General features: G+C 45.2%; 2 non-coding genes across 2 annotated transcripts; both read right to left on the minus strand.

Moving 5' to 3' along the window:
• Window positions 1-6,313: 6,313 nt before the first annotated feature.
• On the minus strand, window positions 6,314-6,387 carry trnan-guu (transfer RNA asparagine (anticodon GUU)). Its single transcript has one exon. It is a non-coding gene; the product is annotated as a tRNA-Asn (tRNA).
• A 7,619-nt stretch (window positions 6,388-14,006) lies between these two features.
• trnai-uau (transfer RNA isoleucine (anticodon UAU)) lies at window positions 14,007-14,079 on the minus strand. The gene has a single exon. It is a non-coding gene; the product is annotated as a tRNA-Ile (tRNA).
• Between the last annotated feature and the right edge of the window lie 26 nt (window positions 14,080-14,105).

Consider the following 14,105-nt stretch of genomic DNA (forward strand, 5'->3'; position numbering starts at 1 on the left):
ATGACTGTCAATACATCCGCTATTTCCAAGGCCACCTCCTTAAGTACTCTGGGATGCAGATCATCAGGCCTGGGGATATATCGGCCTTCAATCCCATCAGTTTCCCCAACACAATTTCCCGACTAATAAGGATTTCCATCAGTTCCTCCTTCTTACAAGAACCTCTGACCACTTTTATATCCGGAAGATTGTTTGTGTCCTCCTCAATGAATACCGAACCAAAGTACTTGTTCAATTGGTCTGCCATTTCTTTGTTCCCAGTTATGACTTCCCTTGATTCTGACTGCAGGGGACCTACGTTTGTCTTTACTAACCTTTTTTTCTTTACATATCTATAGAAGCTGTTGCAGTCCATTTTAATGTTCCCTGCAAGCTTCCTCTCGTACTCTATTTTTCCTGCCCTAATCAAACCCTTTGTCCTCCTTTGCTAAGTTCCAAATGTCTCCCAGTCCCCGGGTTCGCTGCTATTTCTGGCCAATTTGTATGCCACTTCCTTGGCTTTAATACTATCCCTGATTTCCGTTGATAGCCACGGTTGAGCAACCTTCCCTTTTTTATTTTTACACCAGACAGGGATGTACAATTGTTGCAGTTCCTCCATGCGGTCTCTAAATGTCTGCCATTGCCCATCCACTGTCAACCCCTCAAGTATCATTCGCCAATCTATCCTAGCCAATTCACGCCTCATACCTTCAAAGTTACCCTTCTTTAAGTTCTGGACCATGGTCTCTGAATTAACTGTTTCATTCTCCGTGGTGGTGCGGCTCGAAGGGCCGAATGACCTTCGCCTGCACCTATTTATTTCTGCACGCAGAGGGTTGTGGGGGTCTGGAACTCACTGCCTGAAAGTGTGGTAGAGGCAGAAACACTCACCACGTTTAACAAGTGCTTGGATGTGATCTGAAGTGCTGTAACCTGCAGGGTTATGGACCTAGAGCTGGAAAGTGGGATTAGGTTGGATAGCCTCTTGTTGGCCGGCGTGGACACGATGGGCTGAATTGGCCTTCTTCCGTGCTGTAAACCTCTTTGATTCTATGAACTCCTTCACAAAGAGTTGAGGTATGTGTGGGGTGATTTGGGCACATCTTTCCTCACGTGACAACATTTCAAAGGTAACTCAACGGCTGTAAAGCGCTTTGGGGCGTTATGAGCTCCTGACAGACGCTGCAGAAATGCAAGTCCTTCTTTGCAAAAGTTCGATGCAAATTCAAAATTCACGGCAAAAAAAGGGCTCGCCCGGGATCGCTCGCAAATTTCAAGTAACAACCCCAAAGTTAGAATCATACAACTAGACCAACGAGCCAACTGCTTAGAAAGTATGGAGATAAAGGCCTTACGAAGTGCTATCTGTTAATAAACGTCCAGTAAAATCTTCTCAGATTATTAAAAGCATTGCCAAAGGAAAAGCATGTGTTTTACCCGATATCTCAAGGGATATTTTGATGACTGCAATCAAGAGTTGCCACAACAAAGTAGCACAAGTAGAACTTTGATGGGAAGAATGTATTCACACTACCGTTGTGGTGTCTTTAGACTGTAGAGGCTGCACGAGATAAAGTGTAACCATTATTGAAGCATTTTTAGTGTGTGTTGTTATTCTTGATCGGAGGAGCACATGAGACGGAATCAGTGACTTTGCATTTTCGACATGTTTTCTGAAGCGCTGCACGGTCTCACTCCTGCAGTCAATGAGCTGTTGGGACGTTAATGTATCCATCATCATCATCATCATAGGCGGTCCCACGAAACGAGGATGACTGGCTTCCACGCCGAAAAAGGATAGTTCACAGGTGTTTTAATGAAGGACCCGAACTACATCACGAAGGGTGGAAGATCCCTGTGCGTGGATTTTTTTAAACGTGTGGCAGCCATCACACGGGCTTGACAGAGCGAGGTCTTGGTCCAGTGGCAAGGGTTAAGCAGGTCGACTGGAGACCAGTTCTGCTGCACGGACCATGTGCACACATATCGCAGTGTGGGCTGGCCCGTGCTAACCCTGGGCCACTGGCCACGAACTCATGCCTCCCCTGGGCCCTGATCACATCCCTCCACAGTCTCTCGCCGCTCCTTCGCCCCGATCTCACCGCTCCTGCTGTACCTGCCCACGCGCCAATCCCCGACCTGGACCTTGATGATGTCACTCTTCGCTGCCGCCGCCCTCCTGCACCAGCTCGCGCTGCTCCCTGGAGTCGTCTCCCGGGACCTCCAAGCTGCTCCCAGGGCCGTTCGCCGTTCCTTTTATGGCCCCGACCTGCCGCTGGTGTTCTCCCGTTAGTGTATCCAGGCTGTGGGTGGCCACCCCGAGCGCAGCAGAAGGGTTTCTGCATTAGTTCTGGGTGGGGACAGTATCTTTCCCCTTCTCTCTTCCTCTTGCATATATCCCTGTGCTTTATTTCTCTATTTATTCCCCCTGTCTCAGTCTCTAGTGTTTCAAAGGGAACAAAAGATGAAATGAGTGTCACTGTGGAACAATTTCTCTCACTCAAAGTTAGATACACTTCCATTGCACCATGAGGTCTAGGTAGCTAGCCGTTGATATTCAGGTTCAAATAAGAATATATATAAATATATCTACATGTATCATAACTCTTCCCTGGTGGTCGAGGGGTTAAGATCCGGCGCATTAACCTGGTTTCAATTGTCGATAAATTCATCGCATAAAAATAATTGAGGTTTGTGAGACGATTAATAATTGCTGTCGTCACCATGAATACCAATAGTTTCTGTGATAGACCGAGCTTACAGACTATCTGGCTTCTCCTGCCCTTTGCCGGGCACGTATTCCGGGTTTAATTTAGTAAACTGGGCGAGTTCGCTGATCGCGGGGAGATGGTAGGAGCCTCTGTGGCCCCACTGTGAGGATGTGGAATTGAACACGGTGGCTGGGTGATCCGTGACATTTCTGTGAAGGGCAGTGGAGGAGAAGGATTGAGAACTTTCAGTGTGGGACAGAAGTTGTTTCAGGTGAGCCAACACATTCCTGATCAGCACAGAGGGAGCTCACTGGTCAGCTCCCCTTTGTTGTGCCAGCTGTGCCAGAGGTTTCTGTCGTGTAGTGGTTATCACGTGTGCTTATCACGTTTGCATTACACATTAAAGGTATGAGGTTCGGTCCCGGGAAGGAGCATTATGTTTAAACTTACTATAGAGGAACAATCATAGGCGAGTTTTGTCTCCTGGCAAATGCTGCCTGACCTGCTGAGATTTCCAGCATTTGCTGTTTTTATTTGCTATTTATTCTCCTGGCAAAAGTGATCCCTTATTCCTAAAGTTCTCTTTATTTCACTTCAATAAATAGATAACTTTCAGTGAGAGAAAACGGATTCACCGGGGAAGTTTCGTGTGTGACGCCAACGTGATATCCGTTACACTGCAGCCCATCAAAAGGTGAGAAACCACTGAATAGAAAGGATGAGCTCACAAATATCAGGGGCAGTGCAGTCTGGTCAACGTCAGACCCTCCTTTCTTATTCAGCAGAGGCATGAACGGGAGTCAGACGCCACAATGTTTAATTAAAGACACAAATACAATAACACTTCCAAATCTTTTCACTGTAAAATTCTTAAACTTTATTTGAAATCCTACTGCGTTGAATCTGAAAATGAGCACCATGGGCTTTTACCTTCACTACTGATTCTATTTTCTGTGCATGGTCGGAATAACCGGTGCTGTTAAATTTGACAAAAGTTGCCCCAGATTCCTGATGTCATCGGCAATGAAGATTTTGAACCAGATCCTAGAATACAGTGTGTAAAATGGGTCAACGTGCAGAATAACATAAGAACATAAGAAATAGGAGCAGGAGTCGGCCATACGCCCCTCGAGCCTGCTCCGACATTTAATACGTTCATGGCTGATCCGATCATGGACTCAGGTCCACTTCCCTGCCCGCTCCCCAAAGCACAGGACAAATGATTGAAGTATCGACTGTCCCTCAGTTAGCATTTCTTTCATTGTGCAAAAGAAGGTGAGGGGTTAATTAATGATGCTTTCCCGTGAAAGCAACACAAACGTTTAAGAAAAAAACATACAGTGACTGGGAGGTGAGCGCTGCTTCTGACACCAGGTGGGAATGGGCGGAGATTTTAAAGCTCCTTGTATTGTGACACCTTCATATCGACGAACATCTGAGTCTTATGACGTCGACCTCGTGGCGCAATGGTAGCGTGACTGATTTCAGTTCCGAAGGTAGCGTGTTTAAATCACATCAGGGTTACTGTACTTTTAGATATTGTTCTTCCACAATTAATATATTCTTTGGTGTTTGGCAATAACCAGACCCTTGCTCCAAGGTTTGTCTCACTGTTTCCCCGGTGTCAGACAGAGATACGCCTGCTGCCCTCATTTATTTCATGTGACAGGATACAAAAGTTCAAAATCAACCTGCAGATGGCCACATACAGCATTAAATACTCAGGATGGCCGAGCGGTCTCAGGTGCTGTGTTCAGGTTGCAGTCTTCTCTCGAGGTCTGTGTTTAAATCTGACATTTCTTATTTTTAATCATTAAGTGAAACTCATTGTTTGACACCACGATCAACTCCTTCAAAGTGGGATTCAGCAGTTCACCTGCTCGCTTAACATTTCCGTCTGACCGGGTGCTGAAAGTGGAGATGTTTCCGCAGTATAGTGGTTAACACGTTCACCTCACACGCGAAAGCTCACCGGGTGGGAATATTTTCTGGAGCTATCTCCTCATGCATGCTCAGGGGCGAGTTTGTTCTCCTGTGAAAGGTCAGAAGGTCATAAACATGTAAGGATTAGGGGCCGGAGTAGGCCATTCGGCCCCTCGAGCCTGGTCCACCATTCAAGAAGATCCTGGCAGTTCCTTGACAGCAAGTTTATACATCTGGGGCGGAGCCAACAGGCGCCTGGCTGCAATCAACGACAAAAACGTCTATTTGGTAGAAGCCCCGTGAGATCAATCGGTCGAGCATGAGAATCTTAATCTCGAATTTGGGGCTTCGAGCCCCACGTTAACTGTTAAAGCATGTCCCAATTTGCACAGTGTGTTCAAAATGTTCATTGCTGGTAACATCAACAGGAGACTGGGCAAATAGTGAGAAAGACTTTAGAGCAAAGGTCTGGTTATTGTGAAACACCAAAGGAAATATAAATTCAAGAAACAGAGAAAACATAGAAAATAGATGCAGGGGTAGGCCATTCGGCCCTTTGAGCCTGCACCGCCATTCAATGAGTTCATGGCTGAACATGCAACTTCAATACCCCATTCCTGCTTTCTCACCATAGCCCTTGATCCCCCTAGTCTGAAGGACGACATCAAACTCCTTTTTGAGAAGAATAACCTCGAAAAGAAATGTGACCCCGACACCCACGAAGAAGTGTTAAGGCAGAAGATTAAATGCTGCATTCATCTGTTCAAAAAATTATTTTCACAAACATTTCTCTGACCGTAACTGCACAAAACAAAAATGTTCCTTTCAAAGTCATTAAACTCCCGAATTTCCGCGCCCCCCGAATCTCCTGAATCAGATGCCTCTAGTTTTGCCGACTCAATCCATGTCCCTTTGCAATGTTCTGCTTCCACCCACACTATGAAATGTACCACTAACTTATAGAATCATGGAATGGTTACAGCACGGAAGGCCATTCGGCCCGTCGAGCCCGTGCCGACTCTCAGCGAGTCCCACTCCCACGCCCTTTCCCTGCAATTGTTTTTCATTCAGACACTGATCCAGCTCCCGTTTGAAAGATAAGATTGAGTCTGCCTCCACCACCCTTTCAAGCCGTGCATTCCAGATCCTAACCACTCGCTGCTAAATGGCCACCTCCTGTTCCTATGTGTAAAGTCTGGGAAACACTAGACCAATTCCTGCCGCACTCACAGCCTTCCTAAATATAGCACCATCACTCTATTCTCATAAAACTAGGTCCTGAAGTACAGGCCAGCTGTGTACGTTAAAGCTCTGGTTATGTTCCGAACATTGCTGTAGTGTTTCCGTAATGTAGTGGTTATTAGACTCACCTCACACGCGAAATGTCCCTGGTTCAAAACTGCGCGGAAACATTTTGAAAACATGTTCAATTAAATATTTGAAGAAATGGATTTATTCATATTAGTGGTTCAATATTAACAAAAAACAATGTCCCACAACCTTGTTAAATTTTCTGATATCTCTGTTAAGTTCTGTATACACTCAAACTGAATGCTCATAAAAATATTGGAGTGGGAACTCACTGGATAACAGCACAGCTGGCAATGTTTGTGGAATATATTCACTCAGCCAAAACGCACAATGACAACCTGGAATCGTGCAGCATCGAATCCACGGGGAAAAACAGTTAAATGCTTCGTCCCTGGGTGGGCTCGAACCACCAACCTTTCGGTTAACAAGCGAACGCGCTAACCCATTGCGCCACAGAGACTGACACAATTGCACACTGCAAGACATCCCAAACCAGGGTGTCAGTCAGTTAAAGCTTCAGATTGCTCTGACCGGGATGGAACGTGTCCACTCTCAGTTGTACTTTTCCCAAGTAAAGGGTGGGACATTCATTGTAGATGTGTGGAAGCAGTCTGGTCCCTCACACTGCAGACACTTCCATGTCACCACCAACCAGCTCTCCCACAACCGGTGTGATCTACCTTCCAGCCTTCCGGTGCCTTGTCTGTGACGAAGTATTCTGATTGTCCCGAAGCCGGTATTCGGTTTTAATTCCTTTTCAGCTCCTGCCTGCGGATATTGCTGTGATTTAACGCGAACACAATGCTAACAGGGACAGTTCAATTCACCGTTTCTTTGCTTGGTGAAATTTCAAAGATTGAAAGCGACGCACATCAACCCCAACCCTCGTCACCTACTCGCTAACTCGACAAAACTTTGCATTTTCTTTCCATGCCAAGCATTTTACATTCATACATTGCAATGCCAACGCACTTTTTACCTGGCAAGACTGAAGTACAAGCTGTGATGAACAGTGTGAAACAGAAACAGCTACTTGTAAAACCATAGCCTCGATGGCATCTGTGTGAATTGTTCTGCATCGATAATTAGCAGAGAGCAAAGAGAGGAAACTGATGGTGTGGATGAGAAAAGGCCGAGCCAAAGTGTACTGTTGGAGATGATTTTGTTGTTTTTGAGAAAAGTTTGAAATATTTAATCATGGTTGGTTCCATCGTGTAATGGTGAGCATTCTGGGATCTGAGTTCAAATCTCGGTGGAACCTGATTCCTTGTTGTCCCAGCTGCTGAAAATTTGGGACAAACAAGTGAAAGACACCTGGTGCTGGTGGGCAGTTTTGTTGCCTTTGTCATTGATGCTTGATCTACAAGTCTAGTTATCCAATCGTGTGCTCAACCATCAGTTATCTGTTACAAAATGTTGTAAACGGCTGTCTTGCTCTTTTTGCTTCGTTGCTTTTAACCTCGAATTACCCGCACACATTCAGTTGTTGTAAAGGCAGGATCAGGTCTTTTATTTAAACATTCATACCAAACAAACCAAGTATGAAAGTTACTGAGAACACTTCACAAAGGCAGCTTGCTTCGATTTCCGTGGCTGCTTGAGACACACACCTTCCGAATGTCCAGTGTCTCTGGTGTCTGCGTGTGTGAGTCTCATCGTTATACTCTTATTTCTTTGCATTTAGACAATCACGGCTAACTGCTTTGTGAATTGTTTAACATATAGACTTAATATTACTTGTTTAACCTACAGATGTCATTAAATAGTAACAAAGGTACAATCAAATATTTAACATACAGACAATGACCAGTTACTCATTTCAATGGCTGAAGGCACCACATTGTCGAACAGTCTCTTTCCATCCAAACTTCAATCTTCCTGTTTTTTAATTCAAACTTCAGACTGCATGCTGAAGCAAAGAGTTCAGCAATGCGGGACTGTGCTCCCACATTCCCCCACTTCTTCTCCTCGCCTCTCTGCAGGTCTTATCTGGGTAACATACATTTGCATGGTGGCTCGAGCTCGTTCAACAGCATTGTCCAGTTGTTGTCCTTGTTTTCCAACACGACATCCGCAGTAAATCAAAATGACCAGCACGATCAGCTGAACCAGCACCAGCATAAGGACAGGGTGTATCATGGTGTTCATCACACCTGTTGCCGTTCAGGCTCCATCCCAACAATGACTCCCACCAGCTTACATGTTCAATCTGCTCCAAAGTTGTGTGAACGTTCTCGATTTCCGCAGTGTGATGGTTAATGTCCACAACGATTGCTTGATTCAAACTCTGTAGCTGTTGCAATGTTGTATTCCATTTCTGTATTTCCTTCTTCCAAATAGCAGCACGCTTCGGGTCAAAGTAGGGTTGTTGTAGATTCAGATTCTCAGGATGCCATTTTAAAGTCCGTTGGTCTGTGATCACCATATCCATTTTTACTGAAAAGTAAATTTTCAATTTTTGATGTTTCCAACTGAATTCCATGCTGTTTACATTCAGAAATGTAAACTCACAGTCGGTTTCTTCGACTAAGGCTGTTACCCTCTGCACAGGTTTTAACAATTTCCTCTGCTTTGTGGGAGAAGTGTAACAACATACAGTAAAGGATGACGGAAATGCTGAATAGTCAGTCGAGAGACCCAGTCCTTCTCTCAGTTCACCCATCGGAACTGCTGTAATTCACTCTCTCGACATTTGCAACGATCCAACTTCTATTTCGCATCCTTCAAGATCATGTTTGTAACTCCCACATTTGAGCTTTTCACTGAACATCTCATCAGTTCTGAGACAGCCCATTCCTGCAGACAATTTAAATGTTTCTGAACAAGCTTCTCGCACTGCTTTCATCTCTGACTGTTCAGTAACTGCTCCTCGTGTATCTGGGATGTTGGGGAACTGTCTCTGAAGAGGGGAATCCCCTTCCTCCAGGAGCACCTTCATTTGTCCGGCAGACCCTGTGTCCATTTCCCGCTGCCCTTCCACACAAGCCTCGATAAGGGTATGGCCACCCCTATCCTGAAGTAAGGGTCCTAAAGGAACGACATGTGTGGTTGAGGCACGGCATTCCTATAGGGATCCTCCCTCACCTGCGGAATCTACCCCCGACCTCAGCAACTAAACCGAGGTATCATTCCTGTCTGTGTCTCCAGCTTCTCTTTCCTGATTCTTCAACTTTTCTTTTAACTTTTCTAATTCTTTAGCCAGTCTCTCCCTGTCCTCTATCAACTGACGGCCAACACCTGGTCCCGCTCCTTTTATGTGACTCCTCGCGGGATTCATCCACTCAGGCCCTTCTGTCTTCCATCGCTGTAACCCCTGTCTCTCTTCCATGACTGAAATTGCTGCAGCTCCCTGATACAAGCTTTCTACCCTTGCCAACCATTTATCAAAACGTTCGTCCCCACCCCAGGCATCTACTTCCAGAACTACTGACGGGGATAGGAGAGTCAAAATGATCTCTCTATGTGTACCATCCCCGTAATGACTGATATCAATCCAATTACTTCCCAAACTTTTACACAACTGGAATATGCGTTCCCCAGCTTTCCTGGGTCCTTCCCCTGGTAATAATGCAAGCCGCTTTATTAACTGTGGCCCGAGTGAGTAACAAAGATTGCAGCTATTATTCTACCAAGCATGAGACCTGGAAGTTGTTTCAAAACCTACTACCTTTCCCCGGTGATTCCCAAAAGCTCACAGAACCATGTGAACCCTCGGTTTCTCTGATATGTTCCCAGACTGCCACCATCCCAGAATATTACACCACCACTGGGCAAACTTATTAAGATCCTGAAGAGGTGCAGGTCCCACCTCACTCAGGATAGCTCTCATGTCCTGTAACTTGACCCCTCCTCGCTCATACCATGTATCCCCAAAACCACTTAAGGTCGTGTTCCCTTCACGACCTCCATAGGGAGTAGAGGAATCATGATCCTGCTCTCGCCTTGTCCGCTCGAGCGTGCTTCCCCCACTCTCCACATTACCGGAAGGTCGTGTGTAATGTTGTGGGGTGTTAAGCGTCTGAGTAACCGAAGAGGCATCTAACTGCTCCGCCTCTGATCCTAACGTTGCCACGTGAACCACACGGGTTCGAGGCTCCGAAGTCAGAGAAGACAACGGAGCTGTGGATGGGAACGGTGGGCATTCTCCCTGTCCCTTAATCCCCTTTTCAACTCTCAGACCCGGGGAATCCTCCGAATACCACCCAGCTTTATCAATTGCTGTCTCCGTGGGCAACCGAATACCACCACCTGCTGCAGCTTAGATATTCCTTTCTCTCAATCTTGTTTACACTTCTGTTCATCAGCAAGATGCTGATCGAGTGTCAGAACAGTCCTGGCTGCCCCGAGTGCGTGAAATCACCAATTCTCTACTTCTTTACTCACTGCTGTTAGCTGCTCTCTGAGTTCTGAGACTTCCCTATCTCGAGCCTCAGCCTCCTCTCCTAACGTTTGAATCCCCAGCATGAGACACTGCAACACGAACGCTTTTCTCTTTTTATCACTTTTATCTTTTTTAACTGGACACTCTCCACTAAGGACTGCCGTGTCTCTCTCCATCCTCCTGTCATTGTTTCCTGTCGTATCCGATAAGTTCCCCCTTTCGACTTAATCCACTCATTGAGAAATGGCTGGAGCTCAACTGGAATATCCCCTGAGCCTCCCATTACTAACTGAAGATCCCTTTAATCACGACAACTAAGAGAATGCTCACCCCTCGAACTGATGTGTGGGAAACACTTCTTCCAACAACTCAGCCAACTTTCTGCTTCATGTCGGGGACTTCGAATAAGCCAACGAACTTCTGAAAATCATGTCGGGGTCACCAAAATGTTGTAAACGGCTGTCTTGCTCTTTTCGCTTCGTTGCTTTTAACGTCGAATTACCCGCACGCACTCCGTTGTAGTAAAGGCAGGATCGGGTCTTTTATTTAAACATTCATACTAAACAAACCAGGTATGAAAGTTACTGAGAACACTTCACAAAGGCAGCTTGCTTCGATTTCCGTGGCTGCCTGAGACACACACCTTCCGAATGTCCAGTGTCTCTGGTGTCTGTGTCTCTACAGTCCATAAATGTCTCATCTTTAGACTGAAAAAGCCTTTGAACTCTTATTCATTCCATTTAGACAATCCTGACTAACTGCTTTCTGAATCTTTTAACAGACAGACTTAATATTGCTTGTTTAACCTGCAGATGTCATTAAATAGTAACAAGGTTGCACTCAAATACTGAACATACAGACATCACCAAATCGTTTAGTCCTGAGTTTCCATTATTCCCACCTTAACAAGGTACTCAAATATTTAACATCCAGACAATGACCAGTTACTCATCTCACTGGCTGAAGGCACCACATTGTCTAACAGTCTCTTTACCATCCAAACTTCAATCTTCCTGTTATTTAATCCAAACTTCAGACTGCATGCTGAAGCAAAGAGTTCAGCAATGCGGGACTGTGCTAACACAGAGCACAGGGTTTGACAACTTGACTTGTAGATCAAGCATCAATGACAAAGGCAACAAAACTGCCCACCAGCACCAGGTGTCTCTCACTTGTTTGTCCCAAATTTTTAGCAGCTGGGACAGCAAGCATTCAGTTTCCACCGAGATTTAAACTCAGATCGCTGGATTCATGTCCAGAGTGCTCACCATTACACCATCGAACCAACGATGCCAAATTCTTTGAAACATTTCTCAAAAACAAGATCATCTCCAACATTACATTTTGGCTCGGCCTTTTCTCATCCACACGGTCAGTTTCCCCTCTTTACGCTCTGCTAATTATCGATGCAAAGCAATTCACACAGATACCGTCGAGGCTATGGGTTCTCAAGTAGCTGTTTCTGTTTCACACTGTTCATCACAGCTTGTACTTCAGTATTGCCAGGTAAAAAGTGCGTTGGCATTACAATGCATTAATGCAAAATATTTGGCATGAAAAGAAAATGCAAAGTTTTGTTGAGTGCAAAACATGCAGTGCCTGCATTTAAAAAAGCGTTGCTTTTATTCATCCTGCTGATTGCATATTGCACAGATAATCTCAGCACACATTGTGCAGGCAAAGGCAGCATTAGACAACAAACTGATTTCTCCTCCGCTGATGTGTAACAGGTAACTGATGGTTGAGCACACGATTTGATAACTAGACTTGTAGATCAAGCATCAATGACAAAGGCAACAAAATTGCCCACCAGCACCAGGTGTCTTTCACTTGTTTGTCCAAAATTATTAAATTATTGACTCTCATTCAGTTAGCATTTCTTTAATTATGCAAATGAAGATCATCGGTTAATTAATGAAGTTTTCCGGTGAATGCAGGATAACATTTAACAAAAAGCTCCAAAGCGGGGCTCGAACCTGCGACCCTAAGATTAAGAGTTTCCTGCTCTCCCAATTGATCGAGCGGGGCTTCTGCCAAATGCGGGTTTTTGTCGCTGATTGCAGCCAGGCGCCTGTTGGCTCCGCCCCAGATGTTGAAACTTGCTGTCGACGAACTGCCAGGATCTTCTTGAATGGTGGACCAGGCTCGAGGGGCCGATTGGCCTACTCTGGCTCCGAATCCTTACATGTTTATCATCTCATGACTTTTCTCAGGAGAACAAACTCGCCCCTGAGCATGCATGAGGAGAAAGCTCCAGAAAATATTCCCGCCCGGTGAGCTTTCACGTGTGAGGCGAACGTGTTAACCGCTACACTGTGGAAACATCTCCACTTTCAGCACCAGGTCAGACGGAAATGTTAAGCGAGCAGGTGAACTGCAGAATGCCACTTTTGAAGAGTTGGTCGAGGTGTCAAACAATGAGTTTCGCTTAATGATTAAAAGCAGAAAGTGTCAGACATTGGATTTTAACCCACTCCTCCACATGCAATTGCAATCCAAACACAGCACCTTTGACCGCTCAGCCATCCTGACTAGGTCCTGCTGTGTTTGGCCACCTGCAGGTTGATGTTGATCTTTTGTGTCCTGTCACATGAAATAAATGAGGGCAGCAGGCGTATCTCTGCCTGACACCGAGGAAACAGTGAGGCAGACCTTGGAGCAAGGGTCTGGTGATTAAGACACAGTAAAGAAAATATTGATTCCGGAATTATACCAAAGGTCAGGAACCCTGACATGATTTCGATAGCAGTGTCCTCATCTCGAGTGAGATGTGTTACCGTTGCACCACGAGCTCTACACAACGAATATGAGATGTTTATCGATATGAACGTTCCTCGAAATAAGGGCTTTAAAATCCCCGCACATTCCTACTCGGAGTCAGAAGCAGCGCTCACTTGCCAGTCACCGTCCGTTTTTTTGTTGAACTTTTGTTTTTATTTCACGGGAAAGCATCAATACTTAACCCAATGTCACCTTTTGCACAATAAAAGAAATGCTGACTGAGCGACAGTCGACACTTCAATCATTTCTTCTGTGTTTTGCATGTTAACTGTTAAACCAGATCCCATTTTACACAATTTTTGTCGCGGATTGTTTCAAAATCTTCATTGCTGATGACACCGGGAATCTGGGGCAACTTTGGTCAAATTTAACAGCACCGGTTAATCCGACCATGCACAGAAAATAGAATCAGTCGTGAAGATAAAATCCCACGGTGCTCATTTTCATATTCAACATCGTTGGATTTCAAATAAAGTGCAAGAATTTTACAGTGAAAAGATTTGGAAGTGTTATTTGAATTTTTGTCTTTAATTAAACTTTGTGGTGTTTGACTCCCGTTCATGCCTCTGCTGAATAAGAAAGGAGGTTTTGAGGTTGACCAGACTGCACTGCCCCTGATATTTGTGAGCTCATCCTTAATATTCAGTGGTTTCTCGCCCTTTGATGGGCTGCAGTGTAGCGGATATCACGTTGGCCTCACACGCGAAAGGTCCCCGGTGGATCCGTTTTCTCTCACTCAAAGTAATCTATTTATTGAAGTGGAATAAAGAGCAATGAAGGAATAAGGGAGCCCTTTTGTCAGGAGAATAAATAGCAAATAAAAACAGCAATTGCTGGAAATCTCAGCAGGTCAGGCAGCATTTTCCAGGAGACTAAACTCACTTCGGATTGTTCCACTAGAGCAAGTTTAAACATAATGTTTCCGCCCGGGATTGAACCAGGGAGCTTTCACATATAAAGCAAACGTGATAGCCACTACACTACGGAAACCTCTGGCAAACGTGACACAACAGAGG

This window comes from Pristiophorus japonicus, unplaced genomic scaffold, assembly GCF_044704955.1.
Source record: "Pristiophorus japonicus isolate sPriJap1 unplaced genomic scaffold, sPriJap1.hap1 HAP1_SCAFFOLD_58, whole genome shotgun sequence".
NCBI lineage: Eukaryota > Metazoa > Chordata > Chondrichthyes > Pristiophoridae > Pristiophorus > Pristiophorus japonicus.